This window comes from Taudactylus pleione, unplaced genomic scaffold (genome assembly GCF_031769625.1).
Source record: "Taudactylus pleione unplaced genomic scaffold, aTauple2 ptg000473l, whole genome shotgun sequence".
NCBI lineage: Eukaryota > Metazoa > Chordata > Amphibia > Anura > Myobatrachidae > Taudactylus > Taudactylus pleione.
Genome location: NW_028284875.1, coordinates 4,406,358 through 4,422,419, shown reverse-complemented (window position 1 = coordinate 4,422,419; position 16,062 = coordinate 4,406,358). Strand labels below are relative to the sequence as shown.

Here is a 16,062-nt window from a genome sequence, read left to right as displayed (position 1 = left end):
TGTTTATTTATCTTAAATAATATTTGCTATAGATATATGTAACTTTAATGTTGCATAGGGAAAATATACACTATAATACCAAAAAATGCAGTATCTTTAAATAAAAATAAGTTAAATCTCACTTGTGCTCTATATTTAAAGGTAAACATTGTTTTTTTGGTCTGAAGCACCTAAATTGTCAGTAAAGTCAGTGTCCAAAGAAATATAAAAGGCAGAAAATTTCACTTTTGATGACATGGATGAAAGGACTTCAAGAAACCCATCAGCAATTGCAATAGAAATTGTTATTTTGTAGCCACTCTGATATTAAATTGCAATTAAAACTTAATAGGTATGTTTTGGTATATATGGATTTTCTGCAATACCATTAAGACAGTCACCTGAATTGAAAAAAAGCATAACTTCTAGAATGAGAATGAGCAACAAAGGAACATGCATCCTAGATGGGACTTGAAGCCACTGTCCCAGGTGATAGTAAACTTTTCAGAAAACTAATCGACAATGTCATTAGGATAAATGTCTGCTTTTAGATACTGGGCCATAATTTTGCAAGCTGAACAGTTCCGGATTGATAAGCAGATAAAAGTTTCTGGTGGAGCCATTTGTGCAGTATGAAGCAAGAATGAAAGGAACATCTCCAAAATTATTTTAATGAAATAAAGCCTATCGCCCCAGATGGGACTTGAACCCACAATCCCTGGCTTAGGAGGCCAGTGCCTTATCCATTAGGCCACTGGGGCTTAGTAACATCTTTGAGTGAAACTGATTTTTTCATTAGTATAATCATTAATTGTTGCGATATAGGAAAGCCGTTTATTTGTGTTCTTTGCTTTACAAATCCCAGCATGAAATGTGATTGTACTATCCAGACCTAATAGTGTGGACCCTCATGTTACATTTCAGCAAAACAGATTGATGCAACTCTTTTACCAAGAAAGATGTAGTCTTTTGCATTCCATTTTGTTGACTAACTAAAGTAATTTTTACAGTGCATATGAACCAAAGCAGCTGTGTGTACTGGTACTTAAAACCAGTCATGTTTGTGTTTTTTTTCAGCCTTCATATCAGGATGTTCAGGAAGCAGATGATAATCATTAACTGATGACATTAGAAAAAAAATTGCATTTGCTCCAGGTGAGCCTTGAATTCACAACCTCAGGATTTCTCAACAGATACTGTCTTATAAGTACCGCGCACATACCGATTGCGCCACAGGAGCACAAGGACAAACCGCTTTATTTTTAGTTGAGTGATTTTAGCATCGAGTTGACTAAGAAAATTAACTTGGTTTATTAATTTAAAATTAGTTACTTTTTAAATCCACTAAACTACTGCACCCAATACTAAAGTACCTAATAAAAGTAATATTCTAATCATAAGGTAATCAATTATATTGTGCATTTGTGTTATTGCCCAGTTTTATGTATCCATAGGTGTATATTGCAATGAATTCATGCCACTGTTTTACAGTACAATATTATCAAAATTGTAAAATAATTCCTGTTTATTTATCTTAAATAATATTTGGTATAGATATATGTAACTTTAATGTTGCATAGGGAAAATATACACTATAATACCAAAAAATGCAGTATCTTTAAATAAAAATAAGTAAAATCTCACTTGTGCTCTATATTTAAAGGTAAACATTGTTTTTTTGGTCTGAAGCACCTAAATTGTCAGTAAAGTCAGTGTCCAAAGAAATATAAAAGGCAGAAAATTACCCTTTTGATGACATGGATGAAAGGACTTCAAGAAACCCATCAGCAATTGCAATAGAAATTGTTATTTTGTAGCCACTCTGATATTAAATTGCAATTAAAACTTAATAGGTATGTTTTGATATATATGGATTTTCTGCAATACCATTAAGACAGTCACCTGAATTGAAAAAAAGCATAACTTCTAGAATGAGAATGAGCAACAAAGGAACATGCATCCTAGATGGGACTTGAAGCCACTGTCCCAGGTGATAGTAAACTTTTCAGGAAACTAATCCACAATGTCATTAGGATAAATTTCTGCTTTTAGATACTGGGCCATAATTTTGCAAGCTGAACAGTTCCGGATTGATAAGCAGATAAAAGTTTCTGGTGGAGCCATTTGTGCAGTATGAAGCAAGAATGAAAGGAACATCTCCAAAATTATTTTAATGAAATAAAGCCTTTCACCCAAGATGGGACTTGAACCCACAATCCCTGGCTTAGGAGGCTAGTGCCTTATCCATTAGGCCACTGGGGCTTAGTAACATCTGTGAGTGAAACTGATTTTTTCATTAGTATAATCATTAATTGTTGCGATATAGGAAAGCCGTTTATTTGTGTTCTTTGCTTTACAAATCCCAGCATGAAATGTGATTGTACTATCCAGACCTAATAGTGTGGACCCTCATGTTACATTGCAGCAAAACAGATTGATGCAACTCTTTTACCAATAAAGAGGTAGTCTTTTGCATTCCATTTTGTTGACTAACTAAAGTAATGTTTACAGTGCATATGAACCAAAGCAGCTGTGTGTACTGGTACTTAAAAACAGTCATGTTTGTGTTTTTTTTCTGCCTTCATATCAGGATGTTCAGGAAGCAGATGATAATCATTAACTGATGACATTAGAAAAAAAATTACATTTGCTCCAGGTGAGGCTTGAACTCACAACCTCAGCATTGCTCAACAGATACTGCCTTATAAGTCCTGTGCACAGACCGATTGCGCCACGGGAGCACATGGTCAATGCGCATTATTTTTAGTTGAGTGATTTTAGCATCGAGTTGACTAAGTAAATTAACTTGGTTTATTAATTTTAAATTAGTTACTTTTTAAATCCACTAAACTACTGCACCCAATACTAAAGTACCTAATAAAAGTAATATTCTAATCATAAGGTAATCAATTATATTGTGCATTTGTGTTATTGCCCAGTTTTATGTATCCATAGGTGTATATTGCAATGAATTCATGCCATTGTTGTACAGTTCAATATTATCAAAATTGTTAAATAATTCCTGTTTATTTATCTTAAATAATATTTGGTATAGATATATGTAACTTTAATGTTGCATAGGGAAAATATACACTATATTACCAAAAATGCAGTATCTTTAAATAAAAATAAGTTAAATCTCACTTGTGCTCTATATTTAAAGGTAAACATTGTTTTTTTGGTCTGTAGCACCTAAATTGTCAGTAAAGTCAGTGTCCAAAGAAATATAAAAAGCAGAAAATTACCCTTTTGAAGACAAGGATGAAAGGACTTCAAGAAACCCATCAGCAATTGCAATAGACATTGTTATTTTGTAGCCACTCTGATATTAAATTGCAATTAAAACTTAATAGGTATGTTTTGGTACATATGGATTTTCTGTAATACCATTAAGACAGTCACCTGCATTGAAAAAAAGCATAACTTCTAGAATGAGTATGAGCAACAAAGGAACATGCATACTAGATGGGACTTGAAGCCACTGTCCCAGGTGATAGTAAACTTTTCAGGAAACTAATCCACAATGTCATTAGGATAAATGTCTGCTTTTAGATACTGGGCCATAATTTTGCAAGCTGAACAGTTCCGGATTGATAAGCAGATAAAAGTTTCTGGTGGAGCCATTTGTGCAGTATGAAGCAAGAATGAATGGAACATCTCCAAAATTATTTTAATGAAATAAAGCCTATCACCCCAGATGGGACTTGAACCCACAATCCCTGGGGCTTAGGAGGCCAGTGCCTTATCCATTAGGCCACTGGGGCTTAGTAAAATCTTTGAGTGAAACTGATTTTTTCATTAGTATAATCAATAATTGTTGCGATATAGGAAAGCCGTTTATTTGTGTTCTTTGCTTTACAAATCCCGGCATGAAATGTGATTGTACTATCCATACCTAATAGTGTGGACCCTCATGTTACATTGCAGCAAAACAGATTGATGCAACTCTTTTACCAATAAAGAGGTAGTCTTTTGCATTCCATTTTGTTGACTAACTAAAGTAATGTTTACAGTGCATATGAACCAAAGCAGCTGTGTGTACTGGTACTTAAAAACAGTCATGTTTGTGTTTTTTTTCTGCCTTCATATCAGGATTTTCAGGAAGCAGATGATAATCATTAACTGATGACATTAGAAAAAAATTACATTTGCTCCAGGTGAGGCTTGAACTCAAAATCTCAGCATTGCTCAACAGATACTGTCTTATAAGTCCTGCGCACAGACCGATTGTGCCACAGGAGCACATGGTCAAAGCGCATTATTTTTAGTTCAGTGATTTTAGCATCGAGTTGACTAAGTAAATTAACTTGGTTTATTAATTTTAAATTAGTTACTTTTTAAATCCACTAAACTACTGCACCCAATACTAAAGTACCTAATAAAAGTAATATTGTAATCATAAGGTAATCAATTATATTGTGCATTTGTGTTATTGCCCAGTTTTATGTATCCATAGGTGTATATTGCAATGAATTCATGCCATTGTTGTACAGTTCAATATTATCAAAATTGTAAAATAATTCCTGTTTATTTATCTTAACTAATATTTGGTATAGATATATGTAACTTTAATGTTGCATAGGGAAAATATACACTATAATACCAAAAATGCAGTATCTTTAAATAAAAATAAGTTAAATCTCACTTGTGCTCTATATTTAAAGGTAAACATTGTTTTTTTGGTCTGAAGCACCTAAATTGTCAGTAAAGTCAGTGTCCAAAGAAATATAAAAAGCAGAAAATTACACTTTTGATGACAAGGATGAAAGGACTTCAAGAAACCCATCAGCAATTCCAATAGACATTGTTATTTTGTAGCCACTCTGATATTAAATTGCAATTAAAACTTAATAGGTATGTTTTGGTACATATGGATTTTCTGCAATACCATTAAGACAGACACCTGCATTGAAAAAAAGCATAACTTCTAGAATGAGTATGAGCAACAAAGGAACATGCATCCTAGATGGGACTTGAAGCCACTGTCCCAGGTGATAGTAAACTTTTCAGGAAACTAATCCACAATGTCATTAGGATAAATGTCTGCTTTTAGATACTGGGCCATAATTTTGCAAGCTGAACAGTTCCAGATTGTTAAGCAGATTAAAGTTTCTGGTGGAGCCATTTGTGCAGTATGAAGCAAGAATGAAAGGAACATCTCCAATATTATTTTAATGAAATAAAGCCTATCACCCCAGATGGGACTTGAACCCACAATCCATTAGGCCACTGGGGCTTAGTAACATCTTTGAGTGAAACTGATTTTTTCATTAGTATAATCATTAATTGTTGCGATATAGGAAAGCCGTTTATTTGTGTTCTTTGCTTTACAAATCCCAGCATGAAATGTGATTGTACTATCCAGACCTAATAGTGTGGACCCTCATGTTACATTTCAGCAAAACAGATTGATGCAACTCTTTTACCAAGAAAGATGTAGTCTTTTGCATTCCATTTTGTTGACTAACTAAAGTAATTTTTACAGTGCATATGAACCAAAGCAGCTGTGTGTACTGGTACTTAAAACCAGTCATGTTTGTGTTTTTTTTCAGCCTTCATATCAGGATGTTCAGGAAGCAGATGATAATCATTAACTGATGACATTAGAAAAAAAATTGCATTTGCTCCAGGTGAGCCTTGAATTCACAACCTCAGGATTTCTCAACAGATACTGTCTTATAAGTACCGCACACATACCGATTGCACCACAGGAGCACAAGGACAAACCGCTTTATTTTTAGTTGAGTGATTTTAGCATCGAGTTGACTAAGAAAATTAACTTGGTTTATTAATTTTAAATTAGTTACTTTTTAAATCCACTAAACTACTGCACCCAATACTAAAGTACCTAATAAAAGTAATATTCTAATCATAAGGTAATCAATTATATTGTGCATTTGTGTTATTGCCCAGTTTTATGTATCCATAGGTGTATATTGCAATGAATTCATGCCACTGTTGTACAGTACAATATTATCAAAATTGTAAAATAATTCCTGTTTATTTATCTTAAATAATATTTGGTATAGATATATGTAACTTTAATGTTGCATAGGGAAAATATACACTATAATACCAAAAAATGCAGTATCTTTAAATAAAAATAAGTTAAATCTCACTTGTGCTCTATATTTAAAGGTAAACATTGTTTTTTTGGTCTGAAGCACCTAAATTGTCAGTAAAGTCAGTGTCCAAAGAAATATAAAAGGCAGAAAATTACCATTTTGATGACATGGATGAGAGGACTTCAAGAAACCCATCAACAATTGCAATAGAAATTGTTATTTTGTAGCCACTCTGATATTAAATTGCAATTAAAACTTAATAGGTATGTTTTGGTATATATGGATTTTCTGCAATACCATTAAGACAGTCACCTGAATTGAAAAAAAGCATAACTTCTAGAATGAGAATGAGCAACAAAGGAACATGCATCCTAGATGGGACTTGAAGCCACTGTCCCAGGTGATAGTAAACTTTTCAGAAAACTAATCCACAATGTCATTAGGATAAATGTCTGCTTTTAGATACTGGGCCATAATTTTGCAAGCTGAACAGTTCCGGATTGATAAGCAGATAAAAGTTTCTGGTGGAGCCATTTGTGCAGTATGAAGCAAGAATGAAAGGAATATCTCCAAAATTATTTTAATGAAATAAAGCCTACCACCCCAGATGGGACTTGAACCCACAATCCCTGGCTTAGGAGGCCAGTGCCTTATCCATTAGGCCACTGGGGCTTAGTAACATCTTTGAGTGAAACTGAATTTTTCATTAGTATAATCATTAATTGTTGCGATATAGGAAAGCCATTTATTTGTGTTCTTTGCTTTACAAATCCCAGCATGAAATGTGATTGTACTATCCAGACCTAATAGTGTGGACCCTCATGTTACATTGCAGCAAAACAGATTGATGCATCTCTTTTACCAATAAAGAGGTAGTCTTTTGCATTCCATTTTGTTGACTAACTAAAGTAATGTTTACAGTGCATATGAACCAAAGCAGCTGTGTGTACTGGTACCTTAAAAACAGTCATGTTTGAGTTTTTTTTTCTGCCTTCATATCAGGATGTTCAGGTAGCAGATGATAATCATTAACTGATGACATTAGAAAAAAAATTACATTTGCTCCAGGTGAGGCTTGAACTCACAACCTCAGCATTGCTCAACAGATACTGTCTTATAAGTACCGCACACAGACCGATTGGGCCACAGGAGTAAATGGACAAAGCGCATTATTTTTAGTTGAGTGATTTTAGCATCGAGTTGACTAAGTAAATTAACTTGGTTTATTAATTTTAAATGAGTTACTTTTTAAATCCACTAAACTACTGCACCCAATACTAAAGTACCAAATAAAAGTAATATTCTAATTATAAGGTAATCAATTATATTGTGCATTTGTGTTATTGCCCAGATTTATGTATCCATATCCATTGCAATGAATTCATGCCACTGTTGTACAGTACAATATTATCAAAATTGTAAAATAATTCCTGTTTATTTATCTTAAATAATATTTGCTATAGATATATGTAACTTTAATGTTGCATAGGGAAAATATACACTATAATACCAAAAAATGCAGTATCTTTAAATAAAAATAAGTTAAATCTCACTTGTGCTCTATATTTAAAGGTAAACATTGTTTTTTTGGTCTGAAGCACCTAAATTGTCAGTAAAGTCAGTGTCCAAAGAAATATAAAAGGCAGAAAATTACCATTTTGATGACATGGATGAAAGGACTTCAAGAAACCCATCAGCAATTGCAATAGAAATTGTTATTTTGTAGCCACTCTGATATTAAATTGCAATTAAAACTTAATAGGTATGTTTTGGTATATATGGATTTTCTGCAATACCATTAAGACAGTCACCTGAATTGAAAAAAAGCATAACTTCTAGAATGAGAATGAGCAACAAAGGAACATGCATCCTAGATGGGACTTGAAGCCACTGTCCCAGGTGATAGTAAACTTTTCAGAAAACTAATCCACAGTGTCATTAGGATAAATGTCTGCTTTTAGATACTGGGCCATAATTTTGCAAGCTGAACAGTTCTGGATTGATAAGCAGATAAAAGTTTCTGGTGGAGCCATTTGTGCAGTATGAAGCAAGAATGAAAGGAACATCTCCAAAATTATTTTAATGAAATAAAGCCTATCACCCCAAATGGGACTTGAACCCACAATCCCTGGCTTAGGAGGCCAGTGCCTTATCCATTAGGCCACTGAGGCTTAGTAACATCTTTGAGTGAAACTGAATTTTTCATTAGTATAATCATTAATTGTTGCGATATAGGAAAGCCGTTTATTTGTGTTCCTTGCTTTATAAATCCCAGCATGAAATGTGATTGTACTATCCAGACCTAATAGTGTGGACCCTCATGTTACATTGCAGCAAAACAGATTGATGCAACTCTTTTACCAATAAAGAGGTAGTCTTTTGCATTCCATTTTGTTGACTAACTAAAGTAATGTTTACAGTGCATATGAACCAAAGCAGCTGTGTGTACTGGTACCTTAAAAACAGTCATGTTTGAGGTTTTTTTTCTGCCTTCATATCAGGATGTTCAGGTAGCAGATGATAATCATTAACTGATGACATTAGAAAAAAAATTACATTTGCTCCAGGTGAGGCTTGAACTCACAACCTCAGCATTGCTCAACAGATACTGTCTTATAAGTACCGCACACAGACCGATTGGGCCACAGGAGTACATGGACAAAGCGCATTATTTTTAGTTGAGTGATTTTAGCATCGAGTTGACTAAGTAACTTAACTTGGTTTATTAATTTTAAATCAGTTACTTTTTAAATCCACTAAACTACTGCACCCAATACTAAAGTACCTAATAAAAGTAATATTCTAATTATAAGGTAATCAATTATATTGTGCATTTGTGTTATTGCCCAGTTTTATGTATCCATAGGTGTATATTGCAATGAATTCATGCCATTGTTGTACAGTACAATATTGTCAAAATTGTAAAATAATTCCTGTTTATTTATCTTAAATAATATTTGCTATAGATATATGTAATTTTAATGTTGCATAGGGAAAATATACACTATAATACCAAAAAATGCAGTATCTTTAAATAAAAATAAGTTAAATCTCACTTGTGCTCTATATTTAAAGGTAAACATTGTTTTTTTGGTCTGAAGCACCTAAATTGTCAGTAAAGTCAGTGTCCAAAGAAATATAAAAAGCAGAAAATTACCCTTTTGATGACATGGATGAATTGACTTCAAGAAACCCATCAGCAATTGCAATAGAAATTGTTATTTTGTAGCCACTCTGATATTAAATTGCAATTAAAACTTAATAGGTATGTTTTGGTATATATGGATTTTCTGCAATACCATTAAGACAGTCACCTGAATTGAAAAAAAGCATAACTTCTAGAATGAGAATGAGCAACAAAGGAACATGCATCCTAGATGGGACTTGAAGCCACTGTCCCAGGTGATAGTAAACTTTTCAGGAAACTAATCCACAATGTCATTAGGATAAATGTCTGCTTTTAGATACTGGGCCATAATTTTGCAAGCTGAACAGTTCCGGATTGATAAGCAGATAAAAGTTTCTGGTGGAGCCATTTGTGCAGTATGAAGCAAGAATGAAAGGAACATCTCCAAAATTATTTTAAAGAAATAAAGCCTATCACCCCAGATGGGACTTGAACCCACAATCCCTGGCTTAGGAGGCCAGTGCCTTATCCATTAGGCCACTGGGGCTTAGTAACATCTTTGAGTGAAACTGATTTTTTCATTAGTATAATCATTAATTGTTGCAATATAGGAAAGCCATTTATTTGTGTTCTTTGCTTTACAAATCCCAGCATGAAATGTGATTGTACTATCCAGACCTAATAGTGTGGACCCTCATGTTATATTGCAGCAAAACAGATTGATGCATCTCTTTTACCAATAAAGAGGTAGTCTTTTGCATTCCATTTTGTTGACTAACTAAAGTAATTTTTACAGTGCATATGAACCAAAGCAGCTGTGTGTACTGGTACTTAAAAACAGTCATGTTTGTGTTTTTTTTCTGCCTTCATATCAGGATGTTCAGGAAGCAGATGATAATCATTAACTGATGAAATTAGAAAAAAAATTACATTTGCTTCAGGTGAGGCTTGAATTCACAACCTCAGGATTGCTCAACAGATACTGTCTTATAAGTACGGCGCACAGACCGATTGCGCCACAGGAGCACATGGACAAAGCACTTTATTTTTAGTTGAGGGATTTTAGCATCGAGTTGACTAAGTAAATTAACTTGGTTTATTAATTTTAAATTAGTTACTTTTTAAATCCACTAAACTACTGCACCCAATACTAAAGTACCTAATAAAAGTAATATTCTAATCATAAGGTAATCAATTATATTGTGCATTTGTGTTATTGAGCAGTTTTATGTATCCATAGGTGTATATTGCAATGAATTCATGCCATTGTTGTACAGTTCAATATTATCAAAATTGTAAAATAATTCCTGTTTATTTATCTTAAATAATATTTGCTATAGATATATGTAACTTTAATGTTGCATAGGGAAAATATACACTATAATACCAAAAAATGCAGTATCTTTAAATAAAAATAAGTTAAATCTCACTTGTGCTCTATATTTAAAGGTAAACATTGTTTTTTTGGTCTGAAGCACCTAAATTGTCAGTAAAGTCAGTGTCCAAAGAAATATAAAAGGCAGAAAATTACCCTTTTGATGACATGGATGAAAGGACTTCAAGAAACCCATCAGCAATTGCAATAGAAATTGTTATTTTGTAGCCACTCTGATATTAAATTGCAATTAAAACTTAATAGGTATGTTTTGGTATATATGGATTTTCTGCAATACCATTAAGACAGTCACCTGAATTGAAAAAAGCATAACTTCTAGAATGAGAATGAGCAACAAAGGAACATGCATCCTAGATGGGACTTGAAGCCACTGTCCCAGGTGATAGTAAACTTTTCAGAAAACTAATCCACAATGTCATTAGGATAAATGTCTGCTTTTAGATACTGGGCCATAATTTTGCAAGCTGAACAGTTCCAGATTGATAAGCAGATAAAAGTTTCTGGTGGAGCCATTTGTGCAGTATGAAGCAAGAATGAAAGGAACATCTCCAAAATTATTTTAATGAAATAAAGCCTATCACCCCAGATGGGACTTGAACCCACAATCCCTGGCTTAGGAAGCCAGGCCCTTATCCATTAGGCCACTGGGGCTTAGTAACATCTTTGAGTGAAACTGATTTTTTCATTAGTATAATCATTAATTGTTGCGATATAGGAAAGCCGTTTATTTGTGTTCTTTGCTTTACAAATCCCAGCATGAAATGTGATTGTACTTTCCAGCCCTAATAGTGTGGACCCTCATGTTACATTGCAGCAAAACAGATTGATGCAACTCTTTTACCAATAAAGAGGTAGTCTTTTGCATTACATTTTGTTGACTAACTAAAGTAATTTTTACAGTGCATATGAACCAAAGCAGCTGTGTGTACTGGTACCTTAAAAACAGTCATGTTTGTGTTTTTTTTCTGCCTTCATATCAGGATGTTCAGGAAGCAAATGATAATCATTAACTGAAGACATTAGAAAAAAAATTAGATTTGCTCCAGATGAGGCTTGAATTCACAACCTCAGGATTGCTCAACAGATACTGTCTTATAAGTCCTGCGCACAGACCGATTGTGCCACAGGAGCACATGTACAAAGCGCTTTATTTTTAGTTGAGTGATTTTAGCATCGAGTTGACTAAGTAAATTAACTTGGTTTATTAATTTTAAATTAGTTACTTTTTAAATCCACTAAACTACTGCACCCAATACTAAAGTACCTAATAAAAGTAATATTCTAATCATAAGGTAATCAATTATATTGTGCATTTGTGTTATTGCCCAGTTTTATGTATCCATAGGTGTATATTGCAATGAATTCATGCCATTGTTGTACAGTTCAATATTATCAAAATTGTAAAATAATTCCTGTTTATTTATCTTAAATAATATTTGGTATAGATATATGTAACTTTAATGTTGCATAGGGAAAATATACACTATATTACCAAAAATGCAGTATCTTTAAATAAAAATAAGTTAAATCTCACTTGTGCTCTATATTTAAAGGTAAACATTGTTTTTTTGGTCTGTAGCACCTAAAATGTCAGTAAAGTCAGTGTCCAAAGAAATATAAAAAGCAGAAAATTACCCTTTTGATGACAAGGATGAAAGGACTTCAAGAAACCCATCAGCAATTGCAATAGACATTGTTATTTTGTAGCCACTCTGATATTAAATTGCAATTAAAACTTAATAGGTATGTTTTGGTACATATGGATTTTCTGCAATACCATTAAGACAGTCACCTGCATTGAAAAAAAGCATAACTTCTAGAATGAGTATGAGCAACAAAGGAACATCCATCCTAGATGGGACTTGAAGCCACTGTCCCAGGTGATAGTAAACTTTTCAGGAAACTAATCCACAATGTCATTAGGATAAATGTCTGCTTTTAGATACTGGGCCATAATTTTGCAAGCTGAACAGTTCCAGATAGTTAAGCAGATTAAAGTTTCTGGTGGAGCCATTTGTGCAGTATGAAGCAAGAATGAAAGGAACATCTCCAATATTATTTTAATGAAATAAAGCCTATCACCCCAGATGGGACTTGAACCCACAATCCATTAGGCCACTGGGGCTTAGTAACATCTTTGAGTGAAACTGATTTTTTCATTAGTATAATCATTAATTGTTGCGATATAGGAAAGCCGTTTATTTGTGTTCTTTGCTTTACAAATCCCAGCATGAAATGTGATTGTACTATCCAGACCTAATAGTGTCGACCCTCATGTTACATTGCAGCAAAACAGATTGATGCAACTCTTTTACCAAGAAAGATGTAGTCTTTTGCATTCAATTTTGTTGACTAACTAAAGTAATTTTTACAGTGCATATGAACCAAAGCAGCTGTGTGTACTGGTACTTAAAAACAGTCATGTTTGTGTTTTTTTTCTGCCTTCATATCAGGATGTTCAGGAAGCAGATGATAATCATTAACTGATGACATTAGAAAAAAAATTACATTTGCTCCAGGTGAGGCTTGAATTCACAACCTCAGGATTTCTCAACAGATACTGTCTTATGATTACCGCGCACATACCGATTGTGGCACAGGAGCACATGGACAAAGCGCTTTATTTTTAGTTGAGTGATTTTAGCATCGAGTTGACTAAGAAAATTAACTTGGTTTATTAATTTAAAATTAGTTACTTTTTAAATCCACTAAACTACTGCACCCAATACTAAAGTACCTAATAAAAGTAATATTGTAATCATAAGGTAATCAATTATATTGTGCATTTGTGTTATTGCCCAGTTTTATGTATCCATAGGTGTATATTGCAATGAATTCATGCCATTGTTGTACAGTTCAATATTATCAAAATTTTAAAATAATTCCTGTTTATTTATCTTAAATAATATTTGCTATAGATATATGTAACTTTAATGTTGCATAGGGAAAATATACACTATAATACCAAAAAATGCAGTATCTTTAAATAAAAATAAGTTAAATCTCACTTGTGCTCTATATTTAAAGGTAAACATTGTTTTTTTGGTCTGAAGCACCTAAATTGTCAGTAAAGTCAGTGTCCAAAGAAATATAAAAGGCAGAAAATTTCACTTTTGATGACATGGATGAAAGGACTTCAAGAAACCCATCAGCAATTGCAATAGAAATTGTTATTTTGTAGCCACTCTGATATTAAATTGCAATTAAAACTTAATAGGTATGTTTTGGTATATATGGATTTTCTGCAATACCATTAAGACAGTCACCTGAATTGAAAAAAAGCATAACTTCTAGAATGAGAATGAGCAACAAAGGAACATGCATCCTAGATGGGACTTGAAGCCACTGTCCCAGGTGATAGTAAACTTTTCAGAAAACTAATCGACAATGTCATTAGGAGAAATGTCTGCTTTTAGATACTGGGCCATAATTTTGCAAGCTGAACAGTTCCGGATTGATAAGCAGATAAAAGTTTCTGGTGGAACCATTTGTGCAGTATGAAGCAAGAATGAAAGGAACATCTCCAAAATTATTTTAATGAAATAAAGCCTATCACCCCAGATGGGACTTGAACCCACAATCCCTGGCTTAGGAGGCCAGTGCCTTATCCATTAGGCCAATGGGGCTTAGTAACATATTTGAGTGAAACTGATTTTTTCATTAGTATAATCATTAATTGTTGCGATATAGGAAAGCCGTTTATTTGTGTTCTTTGCTTTACAAATCCCAGCATGAAATGTGATTGTACTATCCAGACCTAATAGTGTGGACCCTCATGTTACATTGCAGCAAAACAGATTGATGCAACTCTTTTACCAATAAAGAGGTAGTCTTTTGCATTCCATTTTGATGACTAACTAAAGTAATGTTTACAGTGCATATGAACCAAAGCAGCTGTGTGTACTGGTACTTAAAAACAGTCATATTTGTGTTTTTTTTCTGCCTTCATATCAGGATGTTCAGGAAGCAGATGATAATCATTTACTGATGACATTAGAAAAAAAATTACATTTGCTCCAGGTGAGGCTTGAATTCACAACCTCAGGATTTCTCAACAGATACTGTCTTATAAGTACCGCGCACATACCGAATGTGGCACAGGAGCACATGGACAAAGCGCTTTATTTTTAGTTGAGTGATTTTAGCATCGAGTTGACTAAGAAAATTAACATGGTTTATTAATTTAAAATTAGTTACTTTTTAAATCCACTAAACTACTGCACCCAATACTAAAGTACCTAATAAAAGTAATATTCTAATCATAAGGTAATCAATTATATTGTGCATTTGTGTTATTGCCCAGTTTTATGTATCCATAGGTGTATATTGCAATGAATTCATGCCATTGTTGTACAGTTCAATATTATCCAAATTGTAAAATAATTCCTGTTTATTTATCTTAAATAATATTTGCTATAGATATATGTAACTTTAATGTTGCATATGGAAAATATACACTATAATATCAAAAAATGCAGTATTTTTAAATAAAAATAAGTTAAATCTCACTTGTGCTCTATATTTAAAGGTAACCATTGTTTTTTTGGTCTGAAGCACCTAAATTGTCAGTAAAGTCAGTGTCCAAAGAAATATAAAAGGCAGAAAATTACCCTTTTGATGACATGGATGAAAGGACTTCAAGAAACCCATCAGCAATTGCAATAGACATTGTTATTTTGTAGCCACTCTGATATTAAATTGCAATTAAAACTTAATAGGTATGTTTTGGTATATATGGATTTTCTGCAATACCATTAAGACAGTCACCTGCACTGAAAAAAAGCATAACTTCTAGAATGAGAATGAGCAACAAAGGAACATGCATCCTAGATGGGACTTGAAGCCACTGTCCCAGGTGATAGTAAACTTTTCAGAAAACTAATCCACAATGTCATTAGGATAAATGTCTGCTTTTAGATACTGGGCCATAATTTTGCAAGCTGAACAGTTCCGGATTGATAAGCAGATAAAAGTTTCTGGTGGAGCCATTTGTGCAGTATGAAGCAAGAATGAAAGGACATCTCCAAAATTATTTTAATGAAATAAAGCCTATCACCCCAGATGGGACTTGAACCCTCAATCCCTGGCTTAGGAGGCCAGTGCCTTATCCATTAGGCCACTGGGGCTTAGTAACACCTTTGAGTGAAACTGATTTTTTCATTAGTATAATCATTAATTGTTGCGATATAGGAAAGCCGTTTATTTGTGTTCTTTGCTTTACAAATCCCAGCATGAAATGTGATTGTACTATCCAGACCTAACAGTGTGGACCCTCATGTTACATTGCAGCAAAACAGATTGATGCAACTCTTTTACCAATAAAGAGGTAGTCTTTTGCATTCCATTTTGTTGACTAACTAAAGTAATGTTTATAGTGCATATGAACCAAAGCAGCTGTGTGTACTGGTACTTAAAAACAGACATTTTTGTGTTTTTTTTCTGCCTTCATATCAGGATGTTCAGGAAGCAGATGATAATCATTAACTGATGACATT

General features: G+C 33.4%; 7 non-coding genes across 7 annotated transcripts; all 7 read right to left on the bottom strand.

The window, feature by feature from the left end:
• Positions 1-667: 667 nt before the first annotated feature.
• TRNAR-CCU (transfer RNA arginine (anticodon CCU)) lies at positions 668-740 on the bottom strand. The gene has a single exon. It is a non-coding gene; the product is annotated as a tRNA-Arg (tRNA).
• Positions 741-3,668: 2,928 nt separating this feature from the next.
• On the bottom strand, positions 3,669-3,743 carry TRNAR-CCU (transfer RNA arginine (anticodon CCU)). Its single transcript has one exon. It is a non-coding gene; the product is annotated as a tRNA-Arg (tRNA).
• A 2,900-nt stretch (positions 3,744-6,643) lies between these two features.
• Positions 6,644-6,716, bottom strand: TRNAR-CCU (transfer RNA arginine (anticodon CCU)). Its single transcript has one exon. It is a non-coding gene; the product is annotated as a tRNA-Arg (tRNA).
• A 1,426-nt stretch (positions 6,717-8,142) lies between these two features.
• TRNAR-CCU (transfer RNA arginine (anticodon CCU)) lies at positions 8,143-8,215 on the bottom strand. Its single transcript has one exon. It is a non-coding gene; the product is annotated as a tRNA-Arg (tRNA).
• Positions 8,216-9,645: 1,430 nt separating this feature from the next.
• TRNAR-CCU (transfer RNA arginine (anticodon CCU)) lies at positions 9,646-9,718 on the bottom strand. The gene has a single exon. It is a non-coding gene; the product is annotated as a tRNA-Arg (tRNA).
• Positions 9,719-14,120: 4,402 nt separating this feature from the next.
• TRNAR-CCU (transfer RNA arginine (anticodon CCU)) lies at positions 14,121-14,193 on the bottom strand. The gene has a single exon. It is a non-coding gene; the product is annotated as a tRNA-Arg (tRNA).
• A 1,427-nt stretch (positions 14,194-15,620) lies between these two features.
• On the bottom strand, positions 15,621-15,693 carry TRNAR-CCU (transfer RNA arginine (anticodon CCU)). Its single transcript has one exon. It is a non-coding gene; the product is annotated as a tRNA-Arg (tRNA).
• Positions 15,694-16,062: the final 369 nt, after the last annotated feature.